The following is a 15,015-nucleotide window of genomic DNA, read 5'->3' on the forward strand; positions in this document are numbered from 1 at the left end:
CATACCATTAGCATACTATTTACATTTTGCTTTGCTCCCCACTCCCAAGTAGGCAAACAGAGTGAACCATGGGTAAAGCAATATCAGTTTCCTGGAAACACAGGGCAACAACTACCCAAACAAATGGCTCCTGTCTTAATAACTAAACAAGACAAAAAGCATTCTGGAAAACCTCTAAGATTATTTCCATCACCTTCATTGACATAGTCTTTCCATCAACATGGTCCTTCCATTACTTTCCTCCCTTTTTCAATAAAGCTAGCACCCTAGACATGGAGATTGCCTGACTCATTAATTCTTGGGACAAGATCCCAATCTCTCCTCCTACATTAATCCTAGTTTTGAAAACAAAATCTTGTCATGTCCATCATCAATCAAAAAACATTTATGAAATGACTAGCTAGTCACTGTGCCAAGTACTAAGGATACAAAAAGGATACAAAAGATACCCCCTCCCCTCAAGTAGCTAATGATGCTAATGATAAAAAATCAATAATCAAGAATTTATTAATTACTATATGCCAGAAAACAAAAATGGAATTGAAATAGTACTTGCCCTCAAGGAACTTGTATGCTGATGGTAATGGTAACTGACATTTATATGACTAAGGCACTAGCTAGTATGTTTATGTTTATTTTATTATTAATTATTATTACTTATTTTTATTAATAATTTTATTTATATTATTTTATATAATAATTGTATATTATTAATGTTTACAAAATACTTATTATGTGTCCAATCCTTACATTAAGCACTGTAGTCTCAAAGAAAGGCAAAACAATCCCTGACCTCAAGGAGCTCATAGACTAATGAGGGAGGAAAACAACTATGTACAAATAATCTATGTACAGCATATATTAGAGAAAATCAACATAGGTAAGGCACTATTATTAAGAGGGATGGGAAAAGGATTCCTTTAAAAGATGGGACTTTAGCTGGAACTTGAAGGAAATGAGGGAAGAGAGGAGGAAAAAAAGGAGGAGGAGAATATTCTAGCCATAGGAATAGCAAGAAGGCAAGTGTTACCAATTCATAAATTACATGGTGATAAGTAAGGTATAAGAAGATTAGAAAGGTATATGGGGCAAATTAATGGGATTCTTTATAAGAACCATGTTATGGTAAAAAGAAAGAGTTTGGGTGACTTAATGGAAATGATGATATATTTAGAGAAAAGGACAAAAGTCTAGCTCTATTTTTAATTAACTGGGTTACCTTAGGCAAGTCATGTAACCTATTTGAGCCTCAATCTCCTTTTCTGTAAAAGAAGAAAATTTTCCCAGTAAGATATATGAATAGGTCCCAATTCTATAAATAAATACTAGGGGGTTGGAAAAAAATGAAAATAAACTCTATCATAAAGGACAAGTTATATTGGAAAAAGACCAGTATAATTAAATATGCCTCAAATGTAAGAACTTTCAAAAGATTTAGAAACTATATAGCAAAAATAAAGAGCATGTAAGTAACAATAGCAAAGAAACCATTTATTTCACAGAGCAATTCAAAAGAGAAGATAACAAACAATTGAAAAATTAAACAGATCACAGAATATATAAATATATTAATAAAGTAATACTGGTTCAATCCTTAACCATTTTGTTCTCTTTGGGATTTTTTACTTGTTAAACTTTTGTTTGCTGAATTTGTTTTTCTAAGATTTTGATTTTCCCCTAATTTCTTAGGAGGAAGGACTGAAAAAGAGACCAACAAAGACAGTACAAAAGGAGAGATGACCCACTACAGAAACACTTTCTTGATCCCCATACTTGCTTTTGCAGAATTTCTTCCTTCTCCACCTCTACCAAAAAGCCTCTGTTTATGCCCTAAATATGTTTGTGTATAATAAATAGGGTTTGAGAACATGTACAACTGACCTAAGATGGAGGGACCAGCTCTGGGAGAAGATACTCTACATTCATCTGTCATATGGGTGAGAGTGACCTCTTTTGAATGGCTTCAGAGCTAGACCAGTCCTTATCTTCTAAAAGTACCATACCAAACAGTCTCTATCAAAATGTTCAAAAAGTAAAAATAAAAATTCTGTTCTACAATATCAACACAATGAACTGAAACTGTTAAGAGGAGAATGACTACTTTTCTCCCCTTCCTCCTTTTATTAACTAATTGATTTTTGGGGACAATAAATTTTGTTTTCAAAGTTCATTTGGCAAAGAAAACTAAGGCTGGAAAAACCTGATTTTTTAGAAAAAGAGTAGCTATAAAATAGATATATAAAAACTCCAATGTATCAATAAATATTGAGTTGGTCAGAGTAACCTTATGAAGCATCATATTTTGTACTGCTAAAAAGAGTTTAAGGTACTCCAGTAATTTTTTAATTTATTAAAAATTATATTCTTTACTCTTCCATGCTCACAATTTTAACAGCATGATTTTTCTAAAACTACAAGGTCAAAAGGGAAAAACCATGTAGGAAAGAAAAAGGTTGCTCCTCCATTGACAACTAGAAAGGAAATAAAAAACAAACATCTATGAAGTCCTCTATACTGGGTATGTGATTTTCTTGAATGGTAACCACAGAGGGTAGTCCAGGAGGGATGTCTTACCAGAATCATGACCAGGTACTCTGGTTAGATTTGGGTTCCTTGTATGAATTCCCCAATCTAAATTGACAATCTGAAAAACAAAACAAAACAAAACATTACCATGTAAAAGTAGAAGGTGTAGGGGAAAGGGGAGTATCTAAGGTATGAACCTTTTTCCATCCATTTAAAAACACCTCTGAGTTGAGTGGTGGAAAATCAGAAGGCCTCCCCCCATCAATGTGGGTTTGGTGGGGGGCACTATATACCTCTTAGAGCCCTCCTCCCTGTCTCAGATACTTGGAGAATTTTCTCCAAGTATCTCCAAGTATGGAGAACTCTGTGTAGGGTTGAACTCCTAAATGGTCTGGGGCTTTTATCAGGCTGAGGGTATTCCTCACTTCACCCACCACTCCACCAAACAGTCCAGTGGGAGCACTTTCTCCCTCTCTTGTGTGGGGTAAAGGGGCACAGGGCATGCCTGGCCCTTCTGGAGGGGGGGTGGACACAGCACTCATCTGGGGAGGAGGGGAAAGGGTCCAGCACTCCATCTCTAAAATGTTCTCCATCACTACTCCAGGCAAAGGGAATCAGGTGAGTCACTATCATATATGTGTATGTATACATGTATATTATATTTGTATTAATACATACATTGGTGAAAAAGGATGTCCATCATCTCCACTAAACTTTGGAAAAGAGGAGGCAAATATTTTTGTGTCCAGTCAATATGATAATCTACTTTGAAAAAATCCTTATAGATTCAACAAAAATGATTAATATGATGAACAGCTTCCAAAACCCAGATTCAAAAATAAACAAACAAAATAATTATCATTTCTAAATATTATTAAAATAACCAGAAGGAAGAGAGAGAAAGGGAATTTGAACTTAAAATTATAAAATGCCTCAAGTCTGGGAGTTCATGTATACAAATAAATATGACTTCCATAAATAAAACTGTAAATACATTTTCACAGAAATCAAATGATGATCTAACTAACTGGAGTGATAGTTTCTATTAATCCTTTTAAGATTATTTCAGAGATGATCTATCCTCCTTACCTGGTCCTGTAGGTTCAAATCCCACCTTGTCACTTATGGGATATTGTACAAATTTCTGAAGTTCTTCTGGATTTCAGTTTCTTTTTCTATAAATAGAAGGAATTGGACTAGATGCCTTCTAAGATCCCTGTTAGCTCTTGATCTGGGATCCCAAGATCCAAATAAATGAGTAAATATATCATACCTCAAAAATCCCCATAAGTATTCAATGAGAAAGGCAGGGAAAGTGTCACCTTTCTCATTTTATAGATGAGACTACCAAAACTGAGGCTCAGAGGTTCAATGCATGTTTTGTTGTTGTTTAATTTGTTGTTATTTAATTATTTCAGTCCTGTCTGACTCTTCATGACTCCATTTGGAGTTTTCTTGGCAAAGATAATGGAATGGTTTGCCACGTCCTTCTACAGGTCATTTAACAGATGAGGAAACTGAGTCAAACAGGGTTCAGTGATTTGCCTAAGGACACATAGCTAGTAAATGTTTGAGGCAGAATTTGAACTTATGAAGATGAATGTCTTCTTGACTCCAGGCTTGGGACCACTGAGCTACAACCCTCAATCCATGTTATAGAGCTAATCAAAAGGCAGAACCATGGCTTGATTTTCTATCCCTCCAATTTTAATAACCCTGGATTAGGAATAAGAGGACCCAGTTAAAACTTCACCTTTGTTCCTTTCCAAATGTATGACCTCGACAAAAGCCTTCTTTTCTCTGGTTCTTGGTTACTCATATATAAAATGGGAAGATGAATTAGATAAACTCTAAAATCTCTTTCAACTGAAAGTTCAATGGTCCTATTAAAACAGGAGAATAACTAAATGGCATGTGATTTATCAACATGAGCACCTTCCAGGATGGTGATTTCATTCATCAATCTTGACCCTATAAAACTCAGTAGATACCATATCAATATAAATTTAGAACTGGAATAAATCACAGAAGTCATATATTCTAATTTCTTCATTTCATAGATGGGAAAACTGAGTTACTGACAAGTTAAATGACTCACCTAAGGTCACACACATGTAATAAAGAACAGAAGTCCTCTGACTTCAAATCTAGTTTTCTTTGAATTGTACCTTTCTTTATTGAGGAATTATATGAGTTACAGAGAGTACAAGTTTCCCTATGGTCAAAAGCACAGCAAGGATGGGAGGCTTGATTTGGACCAGGGTCTTTCTGACTTCGAGTTCAGTATTTCATCTGCTCTCGCTCCCTCTCTCTCAAGCAGCATGCACATCCCTGTAAATGCTCAATAAAGACTTTACTCAAGTGTTCGGCATCTAGTTAGACATCCAGGCTCGCATGCCTTAAAGTGAATAATTAATAGCTGTCAATTTAATCCACTCAGGTCAACTGTTAGTCAGTCTCCTCCACTTGTAAGCTCTGATCTAATTGGTTCCTTCCCATGGGGCCTTGGAAAACCTTTGAGCTACCACTTCTTAAAGGCTTGTCTTTGAAAAAAAAAAAAGGCTTTTCTCCTGCTCAGGTTGTCCAAAGGCTAGCTGAAGCAGGGACTGCTGGTAGCCTGGAATCTCTTTTGCAATTAAATATCCCATTAGAACTTTTTTGCCTCAGTGGGCAATTTGTAACTGTAAAGTAAACACAGCATCCCACCACATTACCTGTATTCATATGAATTTAGGGAATGTTGGGAAGGGGGGGAGGGACTGGGGAAGATAATCCAGGTTCATAGAAGGCAGATGTTTGAAACCTGAATTCACAAAGAAGTATCAAGAGGTATTAAAGCTTTATCTTTGGCACTGAAACAGTATCCACCATGGGTGGAAGAAGGAGGCAGGGACTTCAACTGTAGCCCAAGTTTAGCTTAAATGGAGAGAGACATCCTGCCTAGAATTTAGTAATAATGAACCTGCCTAGGAAGGGAAGGAGCAAATCAAGGCTATCCATTCCTTATAAGTGGGTAAATGGAGATCTATTTAATTCATGTCCTTGGTTAAATAGGACCTTAAATTAAATTATAACCAGTCTTTACTTTCTCTCCTTCTCTCTGTCTCTCTCTGACTCTTTTTTTCTTTCTCTCACTGTCTCTCTTTCTCTGTGTCTCTCTCTGTGTATCTTTCCCTGTCTCTTTGTCTCTCTCTGTCTCTGTCTCTGTCTCTGTCTCTGTCTCTGTCTCTGTCTCTCTCTCTCTCTCTCTCTCTCTCTCTCTCAGTCTATGAATCTCTATATCTCTTTCTCTGACTATATCTCTCTCCATTCACTCTTATTTTTTTGGTCCTCCTTTCCTCTCTGTGTCTTCCCTCTCTTTTCCTTTCTGATGGGATTATGCTGATTACCTGACATACAAAGAATTGATTGATGACTCAAACTGACTCCAGTGTGAGGAAGAAAGCTTTATTATAAGAGAATATAGTTTCCTGAGTAGTTCATACTGTAAGTAAGTAATTAAGGTAAGTTAAGCAGATGTGGGAAGTAAAGGCAGAGAGTGAGAAAGTGAAAGGTAGGTAGCTTCTTATCTTGACTAATTACTAAGAAAGGGGTCATGTCTTTGGGCAGTTTTTGTCTCAAGTCTTCAAGGAACCGATGTCACTTTTCCCATGGTTCACTCTGCTTGCTCACGGGGGAGGAAGCAAACTGAAATGTAAATGACAAGCTAATAATATCTTAAATACCCTGGGCAGCTTTAGGTCAAGTTTTGCTCTTTTCATCACATACTCTAAGGAAGGCAGCAATTGAGCATTGTTTGAACTTAGTCCTGTGTGCATGGGAAACTGAGCCATCTGTACTTGGTATTCTGAGACCCAATCAAGGACGGAGGCTGTGTCTAAAGATTGATAGGAGGAGTTTTCTGATAATCGTGAACCTGAGCAACCCATATGTCTTATATGAAAGGTGGCCCCATTCTAATCAATTAGTTATTGTTTCCATGTTCCTTTGATTGTTTACAGCTACTTGGCAGGATTTGTGGGAAATTTCAGCCCACATCAATTTCTGCTTTTAACTCCAGTGGGTCTTGATTCAAATGAATTCAAAAGGTATTTATTAAGACGCCTTCTTACTAAAACACATCAAGTTAATTGATGGGGATATAAGGCAAAATGACAAGCAATACCTGTCCTCGAGGAATTGGCACTCTTTGGGGAATGTATAAGGACAAATAAATAAAGGGATATGCAAAGTTGAGAGAAACCTTTTTTTTTTTTTTTTGAGTAGGAGGAGGAGGAGGCAGGATCATTCAGGACCCAGGTATTGACTTCTAATAGGCAACACCTGAACTGGGTGCTTAGGATTCTACGAGAAAGAAACCTGATGAAGAGGGCTGAGATACAAATGAGGAGAGAGACTCCTGGCAGAGTTATTTTCTAAATATGGGGCTAGGATTTGGAATAATGAACAATAAATAAGCTGTTTTGCCTAGAATGTTTAATGTCCACGTGGGAACATAATGAAATAAGTTTGGAAATATAAGTTGGCTCTAGGTTGTCAAGTGTTTTAAATGCAAAATGGTGGGTTGGTACTACTGGGTCCTATTTTTCCTGTTAATCTCATTTCCTTATTTATCTGGCTCCAATGATACTACCGTATTGCTCTCAGGCCAGATTTTTATATTTTGATTTCTCAAAGAATCTAGATAGAGATCTAGTGGGATCAGGGTGTAATGGAGCTAGGCAGACCTTGTTAGACCACTGGGTCTGTTCCTGATTGCTTAGGATAGGTGACTTGGATCTTCTTGACAATATTTGTTATTATAAAGTCATAGAGAAAGATCTAGGAAGGACAGGAGAACACATCTACTCCAACTTTTATTTTATTTTTATTATTATTATTTAAATCCTTACCTTCTGCTTTAGAATTGCTACTAAGTATTGTTTCTAAGGCAGAAGAGCTGTAAGAACTAGGCAACTGATTTGCAGCATTCCCTAGTTACTGTCATTCTGTTTTTATGATGGATTGTTTGAAACCAGTAATGGATTTAAAGCTCTGCAACATAAGAAAAAAAAAAAGACCTAGACAACTGAGGTTAAGTGACTTGCTTAGGGTCATATAGCTAGAAATGTCTGAGGCTAGATTTGAACTCAGAACTTTAGATTTCTAGACCTGGATCTCTATTAACTGAGCCACCTAACTGCTCCTAACCCCTGAATTTATATAAAAGGAAACTGGGGCCAGAAAGTTCGTCACACAGCAATTTATACTATCTATACCTTGTTTGTAAACAATTTTCTGTATGCTGTTTCCCCTATTAATGAGTTCTTTGAAAGTACTGAATTGCTTTTTTTTTACCCTTTCTTTGTATCCCTAATGATTAACACATAGGAACATGGTAGGTGATTAATAATTGCTAAATGATTGACTAGTAAGTACTAGAGATGAGATTTGAATCCAGATACTCTGAATCTAGAACTGATGATCTTTCTAATATTTTCTTTGCCTTAAACTTTTCAGATACTTTCTCTTGAAGTTGGATGGGGTGGGCGTACATCCATTTCCAAAAGTGTTACAAGCTCCAATATCTACTCACCCAAATACAAGTGTACTTGAAAGACATTAAATGAAAATCTCATTCAACGATTTCAGAGTAAGTTGTGAATGATTAGTAGATCCTTAACTCTACCAGGAGTATTTAGAGTTCTGAAAGAGGATTTTTGCTAACTTCAAAGAATAAACAATTATTTTTATTTCAGGTAGTATTATAACAAAGTTATAATATAAACTATATATAAATAAATAATAAAAAATATAAACAAAACAGAATTCAGGAAGTTTCTAAAAATATCTGAGGGGCTTTTGTACTCTACCCTTGGGTCATCCCTAATGGAGAGTTCTCTCTGAGATATTAACGGAAATATAGCAGTTTACCATTTCTTTTTATAGCTCATTTTATTGTATTTAAATCATTTTTAAGTCATATCCAGTCTCCATTGATCCATTTGGGGCTCTCTTGGCAGAGATACTGGAGTGGTTTGCCATTTCCTTCTTCAGTGTATTTGACAAATGAAGAAACTCAAGATCAAGTGTCATACAGCCAAAAATGTCCGAGACCAGCTTTGGATTGCAGATAGATGAGTCTTTCTGATTTCAGGCCTAGCCGCACCCAACAACAACAAAGTGATATGACAAAATTCAGGAAGTTCCCAAAGATAGCCAATGGGCTTTTGTACTCTACAGGTAGGTCAGTCCTATTGGAGGGTTGCCTCTGAGTTGTGACAAGGATCTTAGCACTACAAAATGTCAGTGTTAGAAGGTACTTGAGTAGAACAATGTTCCAGCCTGTAGTTTCACATACATCCTTCCGTTAACATACTGAGTATTTGGTTAGCCAGTCTTTCCTCTATCCTTAGGTCTTTCCAATATCAAAGATCATTCTTTTTTTCCTCTTAAGATTGTAAAATCTCTACAACATCTCCAGAGGTTTTCATAGTGGCTTTCAGAGTCTTCCACAGTGGATTCAAGGTCAGAGAGTGATCAGCTCTAGAAACAAGAAATCCTTCTTGAAATGAGATCATTCAGTCAATTGTCTGGAGAGTTTAAACAAAACATCATCCACAAGATCATAATAAATTAGTTTCATTTCATTTGAATGATGGCTATAGGAATAGGGAGATAGATAAAGGGCAGCTTTTTGTTTGTAATTTCTTTCACTTTTACTCCATCACATTTTTTCTTGTATCATGTTTATTTCGGTATGTTCCTTACCTTTCATTCCCCTTGAGGTTTAACAACTGCCTTTTCTCTATTTATGTGGGGCTCTAAAATTCACAAAGTGCTCTTAATCTAGTATCTCATTGGGCCTAGGAAAAGAGGAAAAATCTTCAGACACAAAACACTATAGCCATTATTATCTCTATTTTACAATGGGGGAAATTGGCAAAGAGAGGTAATGAGTTCCCCTTGTTTACTCAGTCAGCAAGGGTCAGTCATAAAAATTGGACTCCAAGTCCTGATTTCTTTCAAGCATGCTAAACTTCCTTTCATAGTGGATTAGAAATTTTTATGCTTTTTCATGACTCTGTATACCAGTATCAGAATGGAAACATTGCAAAAGCTCAATAAATGTTTGTTTATTGAACCTCTGAGAGCTTTTAGTTAAAAGTAGGCAAAGGAAAATATAGATCCTTTTTGAACCTGATCAGTTTTGTTCATTTTTTGTTTGTTTTTCTTTCCTGCTAGTAGGGAACTATTGAAAGTTATATAGAAACAGTGACCCATTGTTCCCAGTTCTGATTGCCTATCAGTATTGTGGGAGTCTCTGTTGGGAGAGATATCACCCAGTCTGCAGTTTTTGTATTTCCTGCTATTCATCACGTAGCAAATCATCCCCTACCTGTTTTCCTGTTCGTGCTTGGAAATTGTCTTGTACCTACTACCTTGGGGGGGAGCGCAGGTGTACTGGCCTAACCCTTTTTGCTGACACGGACCTATCTGAATTGTTTTTGTCTCATTACAAAGTTATCAATGAAAGCTGGCCATTTTGGAGCCATTTGCTCATCTCCAGTAATCAGAGCTTCAACTTATTTTTACATTAACATATTTTAAGAGCCCCTTTAAATTCTCTTTGTCCTGAATTTTGCCTCATTAAGTAGGGTGAAAGCTCATACAAAAAATTCCCTTTTAACAGCACACTTCTACATGTTGGACTTTGTGTGCTACTAAGTGCCTAGTGAATCCCTGGACAGTGAAGCCATCAATAGGAGTGTGTTCTGGAAGCCAAGTGGAGAACAGAAGTGGCCAATTGATATAATACAAAAATAGAAGGGGCCTCAAATAATCAATCAGCATTCATTGAGTGCCTATCATGTGTCAAGGGCTGTGCTAGGTTCTGTGAATCTTAAAAGATAGTATAACATAGGGAATTCATATACATAGGGAAATTTGGACCTACTCTGATTAAGCTCTTCATTTTATTTAGGAGGGAAATAAAGTCTGGAAAAAGAAAATAACTTCCTAAGAATCTATCAAGATATGCATTATATTCAGAATGTAAGCTCTAGAAGTCAGGGACTATTCCTAACATAATAACTCTTGAGCTGGAAGGAACATTAGAGAATATCTCATCCAAATCTATCATTTTACAGGTGAGGAAACTGAAACCCAGGGAAATTAAATGACTTGCTAAAACCACCCAAGTAGAAAGTATCAGAGCTGGGATTTGTACCCAGGACCTCCAACTTTAGACCCAGTCCTTTTTTGACTTTTTTTAACTCTGCCCTTAAAGAAGTATTTAATGATTATTGGTTGAATTGAATTTTGTTTATATTTAGGCAAGATTAGGACTCAAGTTTTCTTTCTTTTACCTTTTCTTTGTTTTGTTATTTATTTTTTCAACCATGCAAAGTTGCTAGAGCACAGTTGATTTAATAATTATTAAGCCTTTCATATCCTTCTTCCCATCCCTTGCATTCCTGTACTGTATTAAAAAAATCAAATCCTCAAATAGCCAGGCTGAATCCAGCAGAGCAGCCCTCTGGGAAGGTGACTGTTGTTGGAGGTGGGAGGGAATTTCTACAAATATTCCTTGCTCTTCCATAATACTGACCCTGGGCAGAGCTTTATTTTTTTTTTATTTTTATTATAAAACTAAATTACCCCTTAAGGGAAGTCTTTATCCAACACTCAGCTTTTGCAGTAAAATGGCAATTATTATCCAGACACAGAAATAAAAGCCCAGGGTAACCCATGTAATCAGGAACAATTCTTCTCTTAGCCCATTATCAGCATTTTCCTGTGCACAATTCATAACATTACAGGGGTAATTTTTCCCCCCTTTGATTTCCAAGTTTGTGTATAATACCCAGAATGCAACCCAATAAAACTCCTGATCTGTGATATTAAGTAGGTCATAAAGTTGTCAGTAGAAATAACTTATTTTTTAAACTGTCATTAAACATGATCTACAATTAAGATGGGCCATAAAAGATGATTAAAATTGGTGGCCTTCCATAAACTGCTGAGGGATTGTTTTTCCTGTTGTATGCAAGATGACAACTTTGGGGTCCACGCATCAAGTGGAATCTTTTCTAAAGGGACAAATCAGAAACATGGCAGGGAATTTGCCATCAATTGACTTGCTGATGTTTTTTTTTTTCCTATTTTTGTTAAGCACCACCAGTGAATGCTTTGGATTTGTATTCTTTTCTTGTTTTCTAATTTTGTCTCATTGGAGAGTTCCTTGTGAGGCAACTCATCCCTCTGAATGAAAACTGCAATTCTCTAGGATTCAAGAGATAAATCCTAGGGAGGAAGATGAAGGCATAAGATCTCAGGATCCCATCAATAGAGCAGGAAAAGATCACCTGGCACATTTCTCCACCCCTGTATCACAAATGAGGAAACTCGGGCTCAGACTGCTCAAATTCAAACAGTTACAAATTATCAGGAGTAAGACTTAAACTTGATTTCCTTTTTGTCAGCAGAGGCAGCATGCCATAATGGTTGGGGACCTAACTTTTAAATCAGGATTGACTGGGTTCAACTCCTACACATATTCAATATGTCTAAAACAGAAATCATCATCTAGTCCTCTAATCCTTCCCTATTCCCCTATTTCATCTAAATTTAGCATTATTCTTCCTTTCTCCAAGTTCTTACCTTCATTGTAATTGTTGATGCCTAGTTCTCCCTCATCCAACATATCCAATCAGTAGGCAAACCTTGTCGTTTCTATTTCCACAAAATCATTAGGATTATGTCCATTTTCTCTATTCCCAATGATGTTGTTGCCATGTCTGGAATCACCATTTCCTCTTCCCTCAACTATTTTAATAAACTTCTCATTGGTCTTACTACCTCAAGTCTCTGCCCATTTCAATCCATCCTACAGCTGCCAAAACAATTTTCTTTGGGTGTGGATTTGACGATGTCATTTCTCTACTCAGTAAACTCTGGTACAATTTTGTTACCTGTAAGATCAAGTGCATAGGACAGATTTGAGTTTCCTGTCTTGAGTTCATTCTGTTGTCTCTGTCAACTCCTAGAATTTCATTATAAAAGATGCTCCCCTTTCCCTTCTTAGTGAAGTTGCCTAATAGTTGACTTATAATTCATATTTTTGGATGTTTCTTCTATATGAATGGGGACCAACAGACCTCAAACTCTAAAGCCACTAATGATGGTTTTTGACAGAGGTCCCCAGTCTCTGATCATTTCATCAGTCACTTTTACTTAGCTATAGGAAATCTTCCATTAAATTCATAAGTTCAAGGCATAAAAGGGAAAGAAAAGTAGTTAATAAGAGAAGAGGAAACTACAAATAAAAGGGACTTGGATTACCCCATATTTCCTTTTTCCTGCTTGCATGTAAGCCATTTAAAGGCCAACTCTTAATTGCCTCCAATTGTTTATATCCCAGAATGGGAAAAGGCCAGGGCTATGTCACTCATGTGTTGGAACTTTTGATTGGCAATGTGTTTTAGTGAAGAATAAATTAAATTGTACTTCATACACTTGAGAGGCACAAGGACAATTGGATTAAAATCCCATATCTAACATATATTGGCAGTTTGACCCTAGGGAAGTCATTTAAACTTTTAGTACTCTGGCCAAATCTCTAAGATTATACGTTTTGGAAAAAGTACTGTCCTATATTGGTAGAAAGAGCTTTTTTATGGGTATTCCTTTTATCCACAAAATACTAAGTTCAGTTTCTATCACTATCTCTCAAGTCACTAACTAGTTATATGGACCTAGACAAGACTCTGCATCCCATTCAGCTTCTGTTTCCTTATCTTTAAAAACTAGGCCTAAGAAAATCTATAGCCTTTGCTACACAAGGTTGTTGTAAAGAACAAATAAGATAATACATGTGAAATGCTATATATAAATGTAATTTGTCATTATATGCAATCTCAAGAGAGAAGACAGGGATATCCAAGATTTGATTTGTTTAAAGATTATTTGGGACCTCCTACATAGATATTTCATTTAAGTGTGGAGGAAGTGACCCTAATATCTTGGGCAAAATACTTCCCTACCTGGCCTCAGTTTCCTCATTTGTGAAATGACTAGGTTGATTAGATAATCTCTAAAGTTCCTAATAGAGCTGACCTAGAACTGTGAATCTGTATCTTGTCAGATTTATAAATCTGTCCCAAAGGTCAGACACAGAAATAAAGAGTTGACTTGGGAAAGGTCTCAGCCCATTGAATGATCCTCTTGGGAAAGCTTTATAATTAAAGAAGAAACTAAAGGATGTTCAGGAGGAAATAGATAATAAAATTATAGTAGTGGGGAACTCAACCTTCCACTAACAGAACTAGATAAACCTAATAAAAAATGAATAAGAATTGAATTAAATGTTAGATAATTTAGATTTAAAAGATATCTGGATGAAAATTGAATAGGGATGAAAAGGAATATATACTTTCTTTTCAGTAGCACATGGTACATATACAAAAAAACTGACCATGTACTAGGACATAAAAACTTCACAACCAAATACAGAAAAGTAGAAATAATAAATGCAACTTTATAGGACATAGTACCATTAAAATTATAATTAAAAAGGGTTCGTGGAAAGGCAAATTAATTGGAAACTAAAAAATCTAATTCTCCAAAGTGGGTGGGTCAAAGAACAAATCATAGAAACAATCATTCATTTCATTGAAGAGAATGACAATGAGGAGACAACATATAAAAATTTATGGGATACAGACAAAGCAGCCCTCAGGGGAAACTTTATATTCCTGAATGCTTATAGCAATAAAAAAGGGGGCGGGGAAGATTAATGAATTGGGCATACAAATAAAAATCTAGAAAAAGAATAAATTAAACCCCCCAATTAAAGACTAAATTAGAAATCCAAAAAATTAATAAGAGAAATTAATAAATTTGAAAATAAAAGAACACTTGAACTAATAAATAAGACTAGGAGTTCATTCTATGAAGAAACAAATAAAATAGAGCATTGGTTAATTTGATTTTTAAAAAGGAAAGAAGAGAAACAAATCAATATCAAAAATAAAAGGGTGATTTCACCGCCCATGAAGAGGAAATTAAAGCAATCATTACAAGCTATTTTTCCCAAATATATGACAATAAATCTGATAATATAGGTGAAATTGATGACTATTTACAAAATATAATTTGCCTAGGTTGAAAAAAAGGAAACAGAATACTCAAATAATCCCATCTCTGAAAAAGAAATAGAACAAGTCATTAATGAACTCCCTAAGAAAAAAACCCAAGGTATAGGTAAATTCACAAGTAAATTCTATCAAACATTTAAAGAAAAAATTAATCCCAATACTATACAAACCATTTGGTAAAATAAGCAAGGAAGGAGTCATATCAAATTCTTTTTATGACACAAATATAGTGCTGATACATGAGCCCAAAATTCCAAAAACAGAGAAAAAATACAAATCTATTTTGGTAATGAACATTGATGCAAAAATCGTAAACAAAATACTACCAAAGAGACCATAGCAATATATCACA

General features: G+C 35.7%; 1 non-coding gene across 1 annotated transcript; it reads left to right on the plus strand.

Moving 5' to 3' along the window:
• Nucleotides 1-3,671: 3,671 nt before the first annotated feature.
• On the plus strand, nucleotides 3,672-3,796 carry LOC130454189 (small nucleolar RNA SNORA5). Its single transcript, XR_008911862.1, has one exon. It is a non-coding gene; the product is annotated as a small nucleolar RNA SNORA5 (small nucleolar RNA).
• The last annotated feature ends 11,219 nt before the right edge of the window (nucleotides 3,797-15,015 follow it).

The sequence above is a fragment of the Monodelphis domestica genome, chromosome 4 (genome assembly GCF_027887165.1).
Source record: "Monodelphis domestica isolate mMonDom1 chromosome 4, mMonDom1.pri, whole genome shotgun sequence".
Taxonomy (NCBI): domain Eukaryota; kingdom Metazoa; phylum Chordata; class Mammalia; order Didelphimorphia; family Didelphidae; genus Monodelphis; species Monodelphis domestica.